Genomic DNA, 15,810 nt, shown 5'->3' on the forward strand with positions numbered 1-15,810 from the left:
ATTTTTTCAGTCATAAACCTAATGCTGCCTCTATGCCTTCTGTTCTATGAAAACGTCTGATAAACTAGTCAGCAGTAAAGTGATACTAACAATATTTTACTTCTTTCAGAAATATTTACATTTAAAATAATTCCAGGAAAGGTCCAATGCTAAAATCAAAGAAAGGAAGGCACTAGAAAACTTTCAGCCTTCTTGAGTTGATTGAGCAAAGAATTTATGCACTGAATTTTTTCTCTCAAAGCTCAACATATATGAATTTACTGAGATGGGCAATGAAGTATCTACGAAATGACTGTTACCTATTCCAGGCCACAGGAATCCCCATTATTTCAAAAGTTTTCTTTTCCATAAAATGAAAGGTATTTGGCCAATTGTACTCAGGAGTAGCTCAGTGTTAGCCAGCTGTCCAGGAATAGGTGCCGAATGTGAAGCAGGGAAGGAAAAGATTTGCTCAGAAGACAGAACTGGCTCTGGTCTTCACCATGGGGGTCTGCAGTGCATCTCCCAGGAGGTGTGGCAAGACTGTCTATTGCTGCTGCCCTGTGGAGAAGCAGAAATCAATGTCATCAATCCAGGAGTGAGTGAAGGGAGGTGAATGAGTTGGAATAATTTGGGGATACATCTTTAGATATCTTTAGCTATTTCCCAAATAAAACCTGAAGAAATTTATGATGGTGTGAATCACATTTCATTTTCACAAAGTGCAAGTCTACGTCTGTTGTTTGGCCTTGGTTGACTGTGAAAAATGAATCTCAGCCTCAATTATGACAATTATGAAGGTAGTGAGCAGAATAGAAAGAGTAAAACAGGTTGATAAAGTAAATAAATGTTTGTGGTACTGAAGGTGTAAGCAGGTGTTCTGTCTAGAATGAATAGAATTTCCGGGTTATAATTACAAAGAATTAAAGGTTATGGAAAAAGGCCAAAGAGGTCATAGCATGTATTACAACATTCATAGGCAAAATAACTATTAAGCAACTAGTATATTGCAAAAGAAAGTATCATTTTCATGGAAGTTATATATTACATAATTAACACAGCTTTAGGACAGTGTGGCCTAGAAAAATGATTTTGTGTGTGAACTTTGGGGTCAGAAAGTCCTGGGTTTATATTCTGGCTCTTACTGGCTGAGTGATCTTAGGCAGTCACTTAAAGTCTCTGTGAGACATTGTCATCTCCAAAAATAGGGGTAACAATGATTATTATAAAGTATTGCTTAGATTCAGATTTTAATTTATGCCATTGACTGGGGAATCATGAGAGACCCAGAAGAAAATCTTTCACTGTCTTTTGTTTGCATTCAGATTAGAGGACTGGGTCTAGTATGGTCTGTTCCCTTAACACACACACACACACACACACACACACACACACACACACACACACACACACACACACACACACACTGCATGGATTAAAGGAGTTGAAGAAATTCCAGAGAAGTGAATTCAGAAATGAATAATGTTGATAAGTGGTACAGAGAAAAATAGTGCAGTAAAGAGAAGTAGGAAGTATTGTGGGGGAAGAGAGCTTATCATTTTAAATAGCATCATTTAAAAAATTCCTGAAGAAGTTAAAGGAGATGAGCCATGTTAATCGTTGGGGAAGAGGAATTGCAAGTACAAGAGCCCTGCCTGGCTTGTTCCAGGAACAATGAGGAGACCTGTGTGTTGGAATGAAGTGAACAACATAGACTGAGGACATAGGAAGATATGATATCAGAGTGGTAGGAAGGGCCACATCATTAAGGCCCTGTAGGCTGTTTTAAGGATTGTGGTTTTTCCCTGTCACTGAAATGGGATATTAGAGGGTTTTGATGGGATCATTTGTTTTAACAGGGTCATTTTGGCTGCTTCATTGAGAAAAGTCTGTAAAGAGGCAAAGATAAGGGCAAGGAGACCTGTTATGAGGCTATTGCAATAATCTACACAAGAGATTATAGTAATCTGTAGAGAAACAGGAAGCCTAGTAGATTGTACTCAGGTGGTACCAGCACGGTATGCTAACAGAAGGGATGTGTGGTATAAGAGAAAGGAAGATTTCAGCCTAGGCTCTTGAAAGGATGGAGTTGGTAGGTAGTAAAATGGAGAAGACTTTAGGAGCTGAAGGTTTGAGAGGGAAGATCAAGAGCTCAGATTTGGACATGTTAAGTTTTAAATGGCTTTTGGACAGCTAAGTGAAGTTATTGAGTAGGTTCTTGGGTTTGCAAATCTGGAGTTCAGGAGACATGTCTTGCCTAGGGTTATAAACTAGGGAATGATTAGCATATACATGATATATAAAGCCATAAAGCTGGATGAAATCTTCAAAGGAGTGAGTGTAGAGAGAGAGAAGAGAAATGGTCTGAGGACTCAACCTCAGAGTATATTGATAATAATGGTTTGGGGAGAAGAGGAGGAACCAGCAATGGAGACCAAGAAAGAGGCAAAGCAGGTGAGTATGGGTTGCCAGACATTTAATGAATGAAATGTTAAAAGGAGGTGAAGTAAAGAACTGTCTCAAATACTGCTGCAAGTCACGTAAAAGACAGCTTCAAAAAATAGAGCACTGTGTTTAAATAACTTGGAGGTGAACTAGGTAAGAGCAGTTTTGTGGGAGTGGTAGTTGCAAAAGTTCTGTAATTTCCTGAGTGATAAGAGCACTAAGAGCATCCTTTGTTCTAATACTTGGTCTTTGATTCTTGTTCCTGACACAGAGTCCCCAAATCCCTTGGAATTTCCTGGGTGTTAAGAGTGAGTTTTGTTCTCATGAGGTGACTTTGGGTGGGCTCCTTAAAAATTTCTGGATGGGGCCTGCTACCTGAAAGACCAAGTTGTGATGAGAAGCTTGGAACTTTCAGTACTGCCACAGCCTTCCTCCTCTAGAAAGGGGAGAGGAGCTAGAAGTGGAGTTAATAATCCATCATGCGTATGTGATGAAGCCTCTATAAAAATCCTAAAAGTACAGGGTTCAGAGAGCTTCTGGGTTGGTGAAAACATCTAAATTCTGGGAACATGGTGCACTCCAACTCCATGGGGACAGAAGCTTCTGCACTTGGGATCCTTCTAGATCTCCCCCTATGTTTCTTTTTATCTGATTGTTCATCTGTATCTTTATCATATCCTTTAATAAACTGGTAAACATAAGTCCGTGTTTCCTTGAGTTCTGCGAGCTCTTCTAGAAAATGATCAAACCCAGGGAGGGGAGGGCTATGGAAAAGCTGATTTATAGCTGGTTGGCAGAATTACAGGTGACAACCGATTGCCATCTGAAATGGGGGGGTACTCTTGTGGGACTGAGCCCTGTGGGATCTGAAGCCATCTCCAGGTAGATAGTATCAGAAGTGAGTTAAATTGTGGGACACCCAGCTAGTATGAGAGTACTGCTTGGTTGGGGAAAATGCCCGCACATCCTGTGTCAGGAGTGTTGTGAATGTGGTACTAGTGTGAGAGTAAAGGGGACAGGCAGGAGGAGTGTGTTTTTCCAACTTAGTAGTCAAAAAGGATGATTACAGTGGGCTCAAAGAAAGAAAGGAAGAATGTTGAAGACAGTGAGATCCTTTGAGGTCTCTTATTGCAAAAGGAAGGAAAGAAATAAAGCAGCAGTTAGAGGAGCATATGAAATAAAGCAAAATTTTGTTTAAGATGGGAGAAATAATGTTTACATACTTTTGGAAAAGATTCTGTGCAGAAAGAAAAATTGATGGTACTGGAAAGAAGTGGGAGAGTTATGAAGCACTGTGTTCAAGTAGATGAGAGGAAACCGGATTTTATGCATAAATGGAGTGTTTGGGCTTTGCTAGGGTAACAAGCACTTATATGTCAAAAACTGATTTTAATCATTGATTGTAGATTTCCAACTCTCCAAAGAAGTAGATGATGAGATGATGGAGGTGAAGAACTGTGAAAGATGGTAGGATCTTTGGATTGTAGACCATGGTGGGTAAAAAATTTGCAGAGCTGGGAACTAGGAGGCATTAGCAGGAATTAGAGAGTGACAGTGACTTAACTGCTTGCTACGGAGATCAGGATAAGGATTTTGTTATTAATTAGAAAGAAGAGGGATGACAAGATCTGATTCCTTCTCATCCTCTTCCTCCCCCTCCTGTCCCTCCTCCTTCTCCTGCTAAATCACTCTAGCTGCTCTGTGGAGAATGGGTGGGTTGTGGCTGGGGAATATGAGCAATAGCAGGAGGTGATGAGAGCTGGAGACACTTGGAATGTATTTTAGAATGAAGCTAACAGAACTTGCTAATGAATTGAGTGTGGGCATGAGCCAAAAGAGAGAATCAAATATTATTCCTAAACTTTTTAGATGAGCCACTGGGTGACAACTGGTGCTGTTGACACTGATGTTGAAAAGGAGCGTGTCCTCTAGGAGGGAAGCAAGAACACTCTTTTGAAGATACTCTGTTTGAGATACTTATTAGATACCCAAGAAGAAATATCAAGTAGTGTATAGTAAATTCTAAAGCTCAAGAGAGAGGTCAGGGCTGCAGTCTGAGAGTGAGCAAGAGGATGGTGTTTAAATTGGTGGGTCTGTGTGAGCTCACTCAGAGACTGAGACTAGGAAGAGAAAATATACTGTGTGTTCATCAGTGAGCACAGGGACAAACATAAAGAAGAAGACTGAATATCTTCAAACAAATAAAAATCAAGGTTAATAAGCAATGAATTTGTTTTTCAAGGAAGACATATGTTGTCTTCTTTTTTTATTTTTTCTAACATCTTTATTGGAGTATAATTGCTTTACAATGGTGTGTTAGTTTCTGCTTTATAACAAAGTGAATCAGCTATACGTATACATATATCCCCATGTCTCCTCCCTCTTGGGTCTCCCTCCCACCTTCCCTATCCCACCCCTCTAGGTGTTCACAAAGCACCGAGCTGATCTCCCTATGCTATGTGGCTGCTTCCCACTAGATATCTATTTTACGTTTGGTAGTCTATATATGTCCATGCCACTCTCTCACTTCGTCCCAGCTTACCCTTCCCCCTCACCGTGTCCTCAAGTCCATTCTCTATGTCTTCATCTTTATTCCTGTCCTGATTTAATTCCCCCAGGAAGAGAAAACAAAACTATTTTCCAGGATGTTGGGCAGCTGGAAAAAACTACATTTTTTTCCTCCACAGCCTCCTCCAAGCCTCTATGCAACACCTGCTTTAACCAGGTCAGACCATCACCAGAATAACAAAAGAATCTATTTTCCCTCTATAGTTTTGGTAATAGAACAGTCAATGAATGCTCCCAACATATTCTAATATTTGATGAGTCAACTGATACTTCTTTTCATATTGGTGGGTTTAGTATTTAGGCCAACCTTGTAAGATTGTGAAGACAAAGGTCAAAGTCTTAGATCTTCAAAATAATAATTTATAAGGAGTGATGTTAGGATAGTAAGGCAATTTTGAATTTTTATTTATGATTGAAGAACATCTTCACGAATGAACACTATTTCACACGGAAACTGAGGAATCCTTAGCTTGTCTAGAATTATTTACTGACTGAGAAGTCTTTCATATAAATGTATTGCTTCTTTCCACATGGCAAATTCACAGCTTCAAATTTTTTGAACGTTCCTTTGGTAATAGCCTATAAGTACACCAATCAAATGTTCTTTTTTTGGTTAGATAATAATTTCACTGTAAGAATCTCTAACTATTTTAGGAATATCAGCATCTGATCCTGTATTTGGTGCAAAACAAAAATAGGGGTACTAAGATATAAGATGGATTTTGTAATGTTTCTAAATGAATTAAAGGCCAAACCTAGAAAAAGTCTTGGAATCTAAGGAGCCATGGTTAAAAACAGTGAAAAATGTGTATTTGTTTTGAGAGATCATTTTCTCTTCCCTTCCTGTCTTCCCCTTCCCCCCACCCCCATACTCTCCTCTTCCCTCCTTTAATTTCCCCCATCCTTTCCTTCCTTTTATTTTTGTCTGAACTTTTCCTAATCAGAAACATCTACACATGGAATCAGTAATGGTCGTTTCTTTTGTTCTTTTAAGAGAGGCTCCCTTTTGTTTCATGGTTTTCGCTACACAATGAATTCAACCCAACAAGTATCTGCTGTGCACTTAGTATTAAGTATTGTGCATGTACCGTTATGGAGGAAAACATGTAACCTTTTTAGTATGGTAAGTTCTTTAACAGAAGAATGAAAGAGTTACAGCATAAAGGTTAATGGTGTGAAATTTGCAGCCAGATTGCATGGTGCTAGTGTATGATGTTGGACGAGTTACTTAACCTCTGTGTGCTTTAGTTTCCTAGTTAATAAAACAGGAATATTGATATTACTTATGTCATAGATATATATTTGACCAGTACCTGGCATGTAGTAAGCGTTATATAAGTGTAAATTTTATTTATAATTATATATGTATGAAAATTTACAAAATTATAATTAGAGTGTTTCATAGGTTGCATCCTGTTCCCCTTCTATTATCAACATACTGGAAATAGCAAGTCATAAAAATTCCTCCTTCCCTAGTTTTCCAGTCTTTCTTCTTTTGTCCTCTGCTTGTCTGTCCCTTTTCATTGTTCTATGACTCCACATGTGCTCGGTTTCTAATTGTTGATGTACTCTTCTGTCCTCATTTTTTCTTACTCTATATATTCTTCCTGAGCAATCTTACCACTCCCAGGACTTGTATAATCAGCCATACACAACTGATCCCAACTTGATATCTAATGTCTAGACTTATGTTCTGAGCACTAACCTCCATCTCTAACCATCTACTGGACTAAGGAAAATATTGGGTGGACTATGGCACTCTCACCTTATCACCTTTCACCTACCATCCAAACCAGCTCCCTGCCTTGGATTTCCATTCTAATTAATGGTACCACCATTACCCAGTAACCCAAATTGGAAACCTGGAGAGACTCCAGCTCTGTCAATTATATCTCTCAAGGAAACCCCAACCTTCTCTACCTTCCCTACTGTCGTAGAATTCAGGTTCTCTCCTCAGTCATTATATCCACTATAAGGTTCTCATATCTGGTCCTTCTGCCTCCAGGGTCACACTCCCTCCCTTCAGGTCAACCTTCACACTGTCACTAGATACATTCTACAATGAAAATCAGCTCATATTACTTTCCTGCAGAGTTTCTGAAGTAATGTCCCACTCCTTTATTAAAATCACCTAGGATTTTTTTTAGAAGTGAAAATTTCCTGACCCTGATTAGAAAACTAGAGCCTGAACACAAGTTTAGGAATTTATACTTTTAAAAGCTCTTCAGTTGATTTTCCCCAAATTAAAGTTAGAGAATCATTGTCATACAGCATAAATTATAGACACTTAAGCCATTCCTGATTCTCTTTCACCCTTCTTTGTGATTTTCTTTAAACCTACAGAATTATTAGATTTTCCAAACACAAAACAGTATTTCCTACCTAGGTAGTATTTCTTACCTTCCAAATTTTTCCTACTCCAAATTGTTCATGAGTGCTCTTTTTCTCCTCTCCATAACTAACATAACTGATCACAAAGAACATCATTTTTCTTACCAACTCCTGAATATTTACCACAAAAAAATCGCTAAATTACTGAAGGAGTGTAAGTTCACCTTCTCCTTGATCCTTTGTCCTCCTTATTTCACTATCATTCTTCAATAAAGTTCAAAATAAAGACTAAGGTCCCAGACATGGCCGAGGGTTTTCATGAGCTGCCTCTTGCTCCTGCTGCACCTCCTCTTATATCTAGTCTCCCCTCCCTTTTGTGTTTCATGTTTGACCTTCTTTCAGTTCTCATATGTGCCACTTTCCTTGCTAACTCAAGACTTTCATACATGCTGTTATCTCTGCCTAGAATTCCATCTCTACTATATCTCCCTCAGTAAATTAGTATAAATTCTTCAGAGGTCAGTTTAAGGGACCTTTCACTGATCCTAAAGATGAGGTTAGGCTTTCTCAACAGTGACACTAGGACTTTGTGGAAAAGGTAATTGTTTGTTGTGGGAGAGCTGCCCTATGCATTGTAGGATGTTTAGCAGCATCTTCTGGTAGTACTCCTAAATTACGACAATAAAACATGTCTTCAGACATTGTCTCATGTCCCTTGGGAAGAAAATTGCTTCCAGTTGAGAACTGTTGCACTAGATTAAGTGCCCTCATTCCATGCTGTCATACTTTTTATTCTCCAAGTTGTGCCTGTTATTAAATCATCATGTTTAATTACTATTTTGCCTACTAAAATGGAAGTGCTATGAGAAAAGGGACCATTCTTTTTTCTTTAACATCTTGAAGTATGATTCCTTTACAATAGTGTGCCAGTTTCTGCTTTATAACAAAGTGAATCTGCTATATATCTACATAAATCCCCATATCTCCTCCCTCTTGGGTCTCCCTCCCACCTTCCCTATCCGACCCCTCTAGGTGGTCACAAAGCAATGAGCTGATCTCCCTGTGCTATGCAGCTGTTTCCCACTAGCTATCTATTTTACATTTGGTAGTGTATATATGTCCATGCCACTCTCTCACTTCGTCCAAGCTTACCCTTCCCGCTCCTCGTATCCTCAAGTCCATTCTCTACGTCAGCGTCTATATTCCTGTCCTGCCTCTAGGTTCTTCAGAACAATTCTTTTTTTTTTTTTTTAGATTCCATATATATGTGTTAGCATACAGTATTTGTTTTTCTCTTTCTGACTTACTTCACTTACTTCACTCTGTATGACAGATTCTAGGTCCATCCACCTCACTACAAAAAACTCAATTTCCTTTCTTCTTATGACTGAGGAATATTCCATTGTATATATGTGCCACATCTTCTTTATCCATTCATCTGTCAACGGACACTTAGGTTGTTTCCATGTTCTGGCTACTGTAAATAGAGCTGCAATGAACATTGCGGTACATGACTCTTTTGGAATTATGTTTTTCTCAAGGTATATGCAAAGTAGTGGGATTGCTGGGTTGTATGGTAGTTCTATTTTTAGTTTTTTAAGGAACTTCCATACTGTTCTCCATAGTGGCTGTATCAATTTACTTTCCCACCAACAGTGCAAGAGGGCTCCCTTTTCTCCACACCCTCTCCAGCATTTATTGTTTGTAGATTTTTTGATGATGGCCATTCTGACCGGTGTGAGATGATATCTCATTGTAGTTTTGATTTGCATTTCTCTTATGATTAGTGATGTTGAGCATCCTTTCATATGTTCGTTGACAATCTCTATATCTTCTTTACAGAAATGTCTATTTAGGTCTTCTGTCCGTTTTTGAATTGGGTTGTTTGTTTTTCTGATATTGAGCTGCATGGGATGCTTGTAAATTTTGGAGATTAATCCTTTGTCAGTTGCTTCATTTGAAAATATTTTCTCCCATTATGAGGGTTGTTTTTTCTTCTTGTTTTTGTTTTCCTTTGCTGTGCAAAAGCTTTTAAGTTCCATTAGGTCCTATTTGTTTATCTTTGTTTTTATTTCCATTGTTCTAGGAGGTGGGTTAAAAAGGATCTTGCTGTAATTTATGTCATAGAGTGTTCTGTCTATGTTTTCCTCTAAGAGTTTTATAGTGTCTGGCCTTATATTTAGGGCTTTAATCCATTTTGAGTTTATTTTTGTGTATGTTGTTAGGGAGTGTTCTAATTTCATTTTTTTACATGTAGCTGTCCAGTTATATCAGTAACACATAATGAAGAGGCTGTCTTTTCTCCATTGTATACTCTTGCCTCCTTTATCAAAGATAAGGTGACCATATGTGTGTGAGATTATTTCTGGGCTTTCTATCCTGTTCCATTGATCTATATTTCTGTTTTTTGTGCCAGTATCGTACCTTCTTGATTACTGTAGCTTTGTAGTATAGTCTGAAGTTAGGGAGCCCGATTCCTCCAGCTCTGTTTTTCTTTCTCAAGATTGCTTTGACTATTCGGGGTCTTCTGTGTTTCCATACAAACTGTGAATTTTTTTGTTCTTGTTCAGTGAAAAATGCCATTGGTATTTGAGAGGGGTTGCAATGAATCTTCAGATTTCTTTGGGTAGTATATTCATTTTCACAATGTTGATTCTTCCAATCCAAGAACATGGTATATCTCTCCTTCTGTTTGTATCATCTTCAATTTCTTTCATCAGTGTAATAGTTTTCTACATAGAGGTCTTTTGCTCCTTAGGTAGGTTTATTCCTAGGTATTTTATTCTTTTTGTTGCAATGGTAAATGGGAGTGTTTCCCTAATTTCCCTTGCAGATTTTTCATCATTAGAGTATAGGAATGCAAGAGATTTCTGTGCATTAATTTTGTATCCTGATACTTTACCAGATTCTTTGATTAGCTCTACTAGTTCTCTGGTAGCATCTTTAGGATTCTCTATGTATAGTATTCTATGTATAGTATGTCATCTGCAAACAGTGACAGCTTTACTTCTTTCCCGATTTGGATTGTTTTTATTTCTTTTTCTTCTCTGATTGCTGTGGCTACAATTTCCAAAGCTATGTTGAATAATAGTGGTGACAGTGGACAACCTTGTCTTGTTCCTGATCTTAGTGGAAATGGTTTCAGTTTTTCACCATTGAGAATGATGTTGGCTGTGAGTTTGTCATATATGGTCTTTATTATGTTGAGGTAAGTTCCCTCTATGCCTACCTTCTGGAGAGTTTTTTATCACAAATGGGTGTTGAATTTTGTCAAAAGGTTTTTCTGCATGTATTGAGATGATCATATGGTTTTTATCCTTCAATGTGTTAATATGGTTTATCACATGGATTGATTTGCAGATATTGAAGAATCCTTGCATTCCTGGGATAAACTCCACCTGATCATGGTGTAAGATCCTTTTAATGAGCTGTTGGATTCTGTTTGCTAGTATTTTGCAGAGGATTTTTGCATGTATATTCATCAGTGATATTGGCCTGTAGCTTTCTTTCTTTGTGACATCTTTGTCTGGTTTTGGTATCAGGGTGATGGTGACCTTGTAGAATGAGTTTGGGAGTGTTCCTCTCTCTGCTGTATATTGGAAGAGTTTGAGAAGGATAGGTTTTAGCTGTTCTCTAAATGTTTGACAAAATTTGCCTGTGAAGCCATCTGATCCTGGGCTTTTTTTTGTTGGAAGATTTTTAATGACAGTTTCAATTTCTGTGCTTGTGATTGGTCTGTTTATATTTTCTATTTCTTCATCATTCAGTCTCGGAAGGTTGTGCTTTTCTAATAATTTGTCCATTTTTAACAGGTTGTCCATATTATTGACATATAGTTTCTTGTAGTAATCTCTCATGATCCTTTGTATTTCTGTAGTGTCACTTGATACTTCTCCTTTTTCATTTCTAAGTCTATTTATTTGAGTCTTCTCCCTTTTTTCTTGATGAGTTTGGCTAATGGTTAATCAATTTTTTTTTTATCTTCTCAAAGAACCAACTTTTAGTTTTATTGATCTTTTCTATTGTTTCCTTCATTTCTTTTCCATTTATTTCTGATCTGATCTTTATGATTTCTTTCCTTTGGGTAATTTTGGGGTTTTTTTTGTTCTTCTTTCTCTAAATACTTTAGGTGTAAGGTTAGATTTTTTATTTGAGATGTTTCTTGTTTCTTGGGGTAGAATTGTATTGCTATAAACTTCCCTCTTAAAACTGCTTTTGCTGCATCCCATAGTTTTCTGTCTTCATGTTTTCATTGTAATTTATTTCTAAGTATTTTTTGATTTCCTCTTTGAGTTCTTCAGTGATCTCTTGGTTATTTAGTCGCATATTGTTTAGCCTATGTGTGTTTGTAATTTTTACAGATTTTTTCCAGTAACTGATATCTAGTCTCATACCGTTTTGGTTAGAAAAGATACTTGATACAATTTCAATTTTTAAAAATTTACCAAGGCTTTTTTTGTTACCCAAGATATGATCTATCCTTGAGAATGTTCTATGAGCACTTGAGAAGAAAGTGTAATCTGCTAATTTTAGATGGAATGTCCTATAAATATCAATTAAGTCCATCTTCTTTAATGTGTCATTTAAAGTTTGGGTTTCCTTATTTATTTCCATTTTGGATGATCTGTCCATCGGTGATAGTGGGGTGTTAAAGTCCCCTACTATGATTGTGTTGCTGTCGATTTCCCCTTTTATGGTTGTCAGCATTTGCCTATGCATTGCAGTGTTCCTATGTTGGGTGCATAAATATTTATGTCTGTTATTTCTCATATGAGAATTGCTACTCCAGCTTTCTTTTGATTTCCATTTGCATGGAATATATTTTTCCATCCCCTTACTTTCAGTCTGTATGTGTCCCTAGGTCTGAAGTGGGTCTCCTGTAGACAGCATATATATGGGTCTTGTTCTTGTATCATTTCAACCAGTCTATGTCTTTTGGTTGGGGCATTTAATCCATTAACATTTAAGGTAGTTATCAAGATGTATGTTCCTCTTAACCATTTTCTTAATTGTTTTGGGTTTGTTATTGTAGGTCTTTTCCTTCTCTTGTGCTTCCTGCCTAGAGAAGTTCCTTTAGCATTTGTTGTGAAGCTGGTTTGGTGGTGCTGAATTCTCTTAGCTTTTGCTTGTCTGTAAAGGTTTTAAATTCTCCATTGAATCTTAATGAGATCCTTGCTGGATAGTGTAATCCTGGTTGTAGGTTTTCCCCTTTCATTGCTTTAAATATGTCCTGCCACTCCCTTCTGGCTTGCAGAGTTTCTGCTGAAAGATCAGCTGTTAACCTTAAGGCATTTCCTTGTATGTTATTTGTTGTTTTTACCTTGCTGCTTTTAATATTTTTTCCTTGTATTTAGTTTTTGATAGTTTGATTAATATGTGTCTTGGCATGTTTCTCCTTGGATTTATCCTGTATGGGACTCTCTGTGCTTCCTGAAGTAGATTAAATATTTCCTTTCCCATATTAGGGAAATTTTCAATTATAATCTCTTCAAATATGTTCTCAGTCACTTTCTTTTTCTCTTCTCCTTCTGGAACCCCTATAATTTGATTGTTGGTGTGTTTAATGTTGTCCCTGAGCTTTCTGAGACTGTCCTCAATTCTTTTCATTCTTTTTTCTTTATTCTCCTCTGTGGTAGTTATTTCCTCTATTTTATCTTCCAGGTCACTTATCCATTCTTCTGCCTCAGTTATTCTGCTATTGTTTTTTTCTAGATAATTTTAAATTTCATTTATTGTGTTGTTCATCATTTTTTGTTTGCTCTTTAGTTCTTCTAGGTCCTTGTTAAATGTTTCTTGTATTTTCTCCATTCTATTTCCAATATTTTGGATCATCTTTACTATCATTACTCTGAATTCTTTTTCAGGTAGACTGCCTATTTCCTCTTCATTTGCTTGGTCTGGTGGGTTTTTACCTTGCTCCTTCATCTGCTGTGTGTTTCTCTTTCCTCTCATTTTGCTTAACTTACTGTGTTTGGGGTCCCTTTTTCACAGTCTGCAAGTTCGTAGTTCCCATTGTTTTTTGTGTCTGTCCTCAGTGGCTAAGGTTGGTTCAGTAGGTTGTGTAGGCTTCCTGGTGGAGGGGACTGATGCTTGTGTTCCGGTGAATGAGGCTGGATCCTGTCTTTCTGGTGAGCAGGACCAGGTCCGGTGGTGTGTTTTGGGGTGTCTGTGATATTATTGTGATTATAGGCAGCCTCTCTGCTGATTCTTGGGGTTGTGTTCCTCTCTTGCCAGTTGTTTGGCATAGGGTGTCCAGCACTGTAGCTTGCTGGTAGTTGAATGGAGCCAGGTCTTAGTGTTGAGATGGAGATCTCTGGGAGAGCTTTCATCATTTGATATTATGTCAAGCCAGGAGGTCTCGGGTGGACCAATTTCCTCAACTCAGCTCTCCTCTCTTAGAGGCATAGCCCTGACACACAGCCAGTACCCCAAGACCCTGTCAGCCACATGGCTCAGAAGAAAAGGAATAAAGAAAGAAAGAAAGAAAGAAAAATAAAGTAAAATAAATGTTAGTAAAATAAAAAAAATATTAAAAATAAAATTTAAAAATTAAATAAAAAAAGAAAGAAAGAAAGAAGAGAGCAACCAAACCAAAAAATCAATCCACCAATGATAACAAGTGATAAAAACTATACAAAAAACACACAAAAAAACAGACAGAGAGAACTCTAGGACAAATGGTAAAAGCAAAGCTATACAGACAAAAATCACACAAAGAAGCATACACGTAGACACTCACAGAAAGAGAAAAAGAAAAATTATATATATATATACATATAAAAGAAATGGAAGAGAACAACCAAATCAATAAACAGATCTACCAATGATAATAAACTGTAAATACTAAACTAAGATAAACATAATATCAGAAACAAATTAGATGCAAAAAGCAAACCCAAAGTCTACATTTGCTCCCAAAGTCCACTGCTTCAATTTTTGGATGATTCGTTGTGTATTTATGGATTCCAGAGATGCAGCTTACATCAAGTTGATTGTGGAGATTTAACCCACTGCTCCTTAGGCTGCTGGGAGAGATTCCCTTTCTCTTCTTTGTTTGCACAGCTCCTGGTGTTCAGCTTTGGATTTGGCCCCGCCTCTGTGCAGGTTGCCTGAGGGCGCTGTTCTTCGCTCAGACAGGACGGGGTTAATGTAGCAGCTCATTGGGGGCTCTGGCTCACTCAGGCTTGGTGGAGGGAGGGTTATGGAATGCGGGGCGAGCCTGCAGTGGCTGAGGCCAGCGTGACGTTGCAATAGCCTGAGGTGCACCGTTTGTTCTCCTGGGGAAGTTTTCCCTGGATCCCGGGACCCTGGCCGTGGCAGGCTGCACAGGCTCCCCAGAGGGGAGGTGTGGATAGTGACCTGTGCTTGCACACAGGATTCTTGGTGGATGAAGCAGCAGCCTTAGCGTTTCATGCCCATCTCTGGTGTCCTTGCTGATAGCTGTGGCTCGTGCCCGTCTCTGGAGCTTGTTTAGGCGGTGCTCTGAATCCCCTCTCTTTGTGCACCCTGAAACAATGGTCTCTTGCCTCTTAGGCAGTTCCAGACATTTTCCCGGATTCCCTCATGGCTAACTGTGGCGCACTAGCCCCCTTCAGGCTGTGTTCATGCAGCCAACACCAGTCCTATCCCTGGGATCTAAACTCCGAAGCCAGAGCCTCAGCTCCCAGCCCCCAGCCCCCTCCCACCCCAGCGCGTGAACAGACAAGCCTCTCAGGCTGGTGAGTGCTGGCTGGCACCAGTCCTCTGTGTGGGAATCTCTCCTCTTTGCCCTCTGCACCCCTATTGCTGCGCTCTTCTCTGTGGCTTTGAAGCTTTCCCCCTGCCACCTCCAGTCTCCACCAGTGAAGGGGCTTCCTAGTGTGTGGAAACTTTTCCTCCTTCACAGCTCCCTCCCAGAGTGGCAGGTCCCAACCCTATTCTTTTGTCTCTGTTTGTTCTTTTATCTTTTGCCCTACCCAGGTATGTGGGGAGTTTCTTGCTTTTTAGGCAGTCTGAGGTCTTCTTCCAGCATTCAGTGGGTGTTCTGGATGAGTTGTTCCACATGTAGATGTATTTCTGATGTATTTGTGGGGAGGAAGGTGATCTCCATGTCTTACTCCTCTGCCATCTTGAAGGTTTCTGGGACAATTCCTATTTAAACTTCCATTGCCAGTGCTTAACACTGTGCCAATTACTAAGTTTTATGGGCTAAATTGTGTCCCCTGAAGATGTGTATGTGAAGTCCTAACCCCAGTATCTCAGAATGTGACTGTATTTGGAAATGGGGCCTTTAACGAGGCAAATAAGGTAAAATGTCATCAAAAGGGTGGGTTCTAATCCAATATGACCGATGTCCTGATAAGAAGAGGAAACTTGGGCACAGACATGTGTGCACACAGAAGGAAGACTATGTGGACACACTGGAAGAAGACGGCATCTCCAAGCCAAGGAGAGAGGCCTCAAAAGAAAGCAGTCCTGCCAACATCTTACTCTTGGACTTCTAGTCTC

Source organism: Leucopleurus acutus (assembly GCF_964270905.1).
Source record: "Leucopleurus acutus genome assembly, chromosome: 4".
In the NCBI taxonomy this organism is placed as follows: domain Eukaryota; kingdom Metazoa; phylum Chordata; class Mammalia; order Artiodactyla; family Delphinidae; genus Leucopleurus; species Leucopleurus acutus.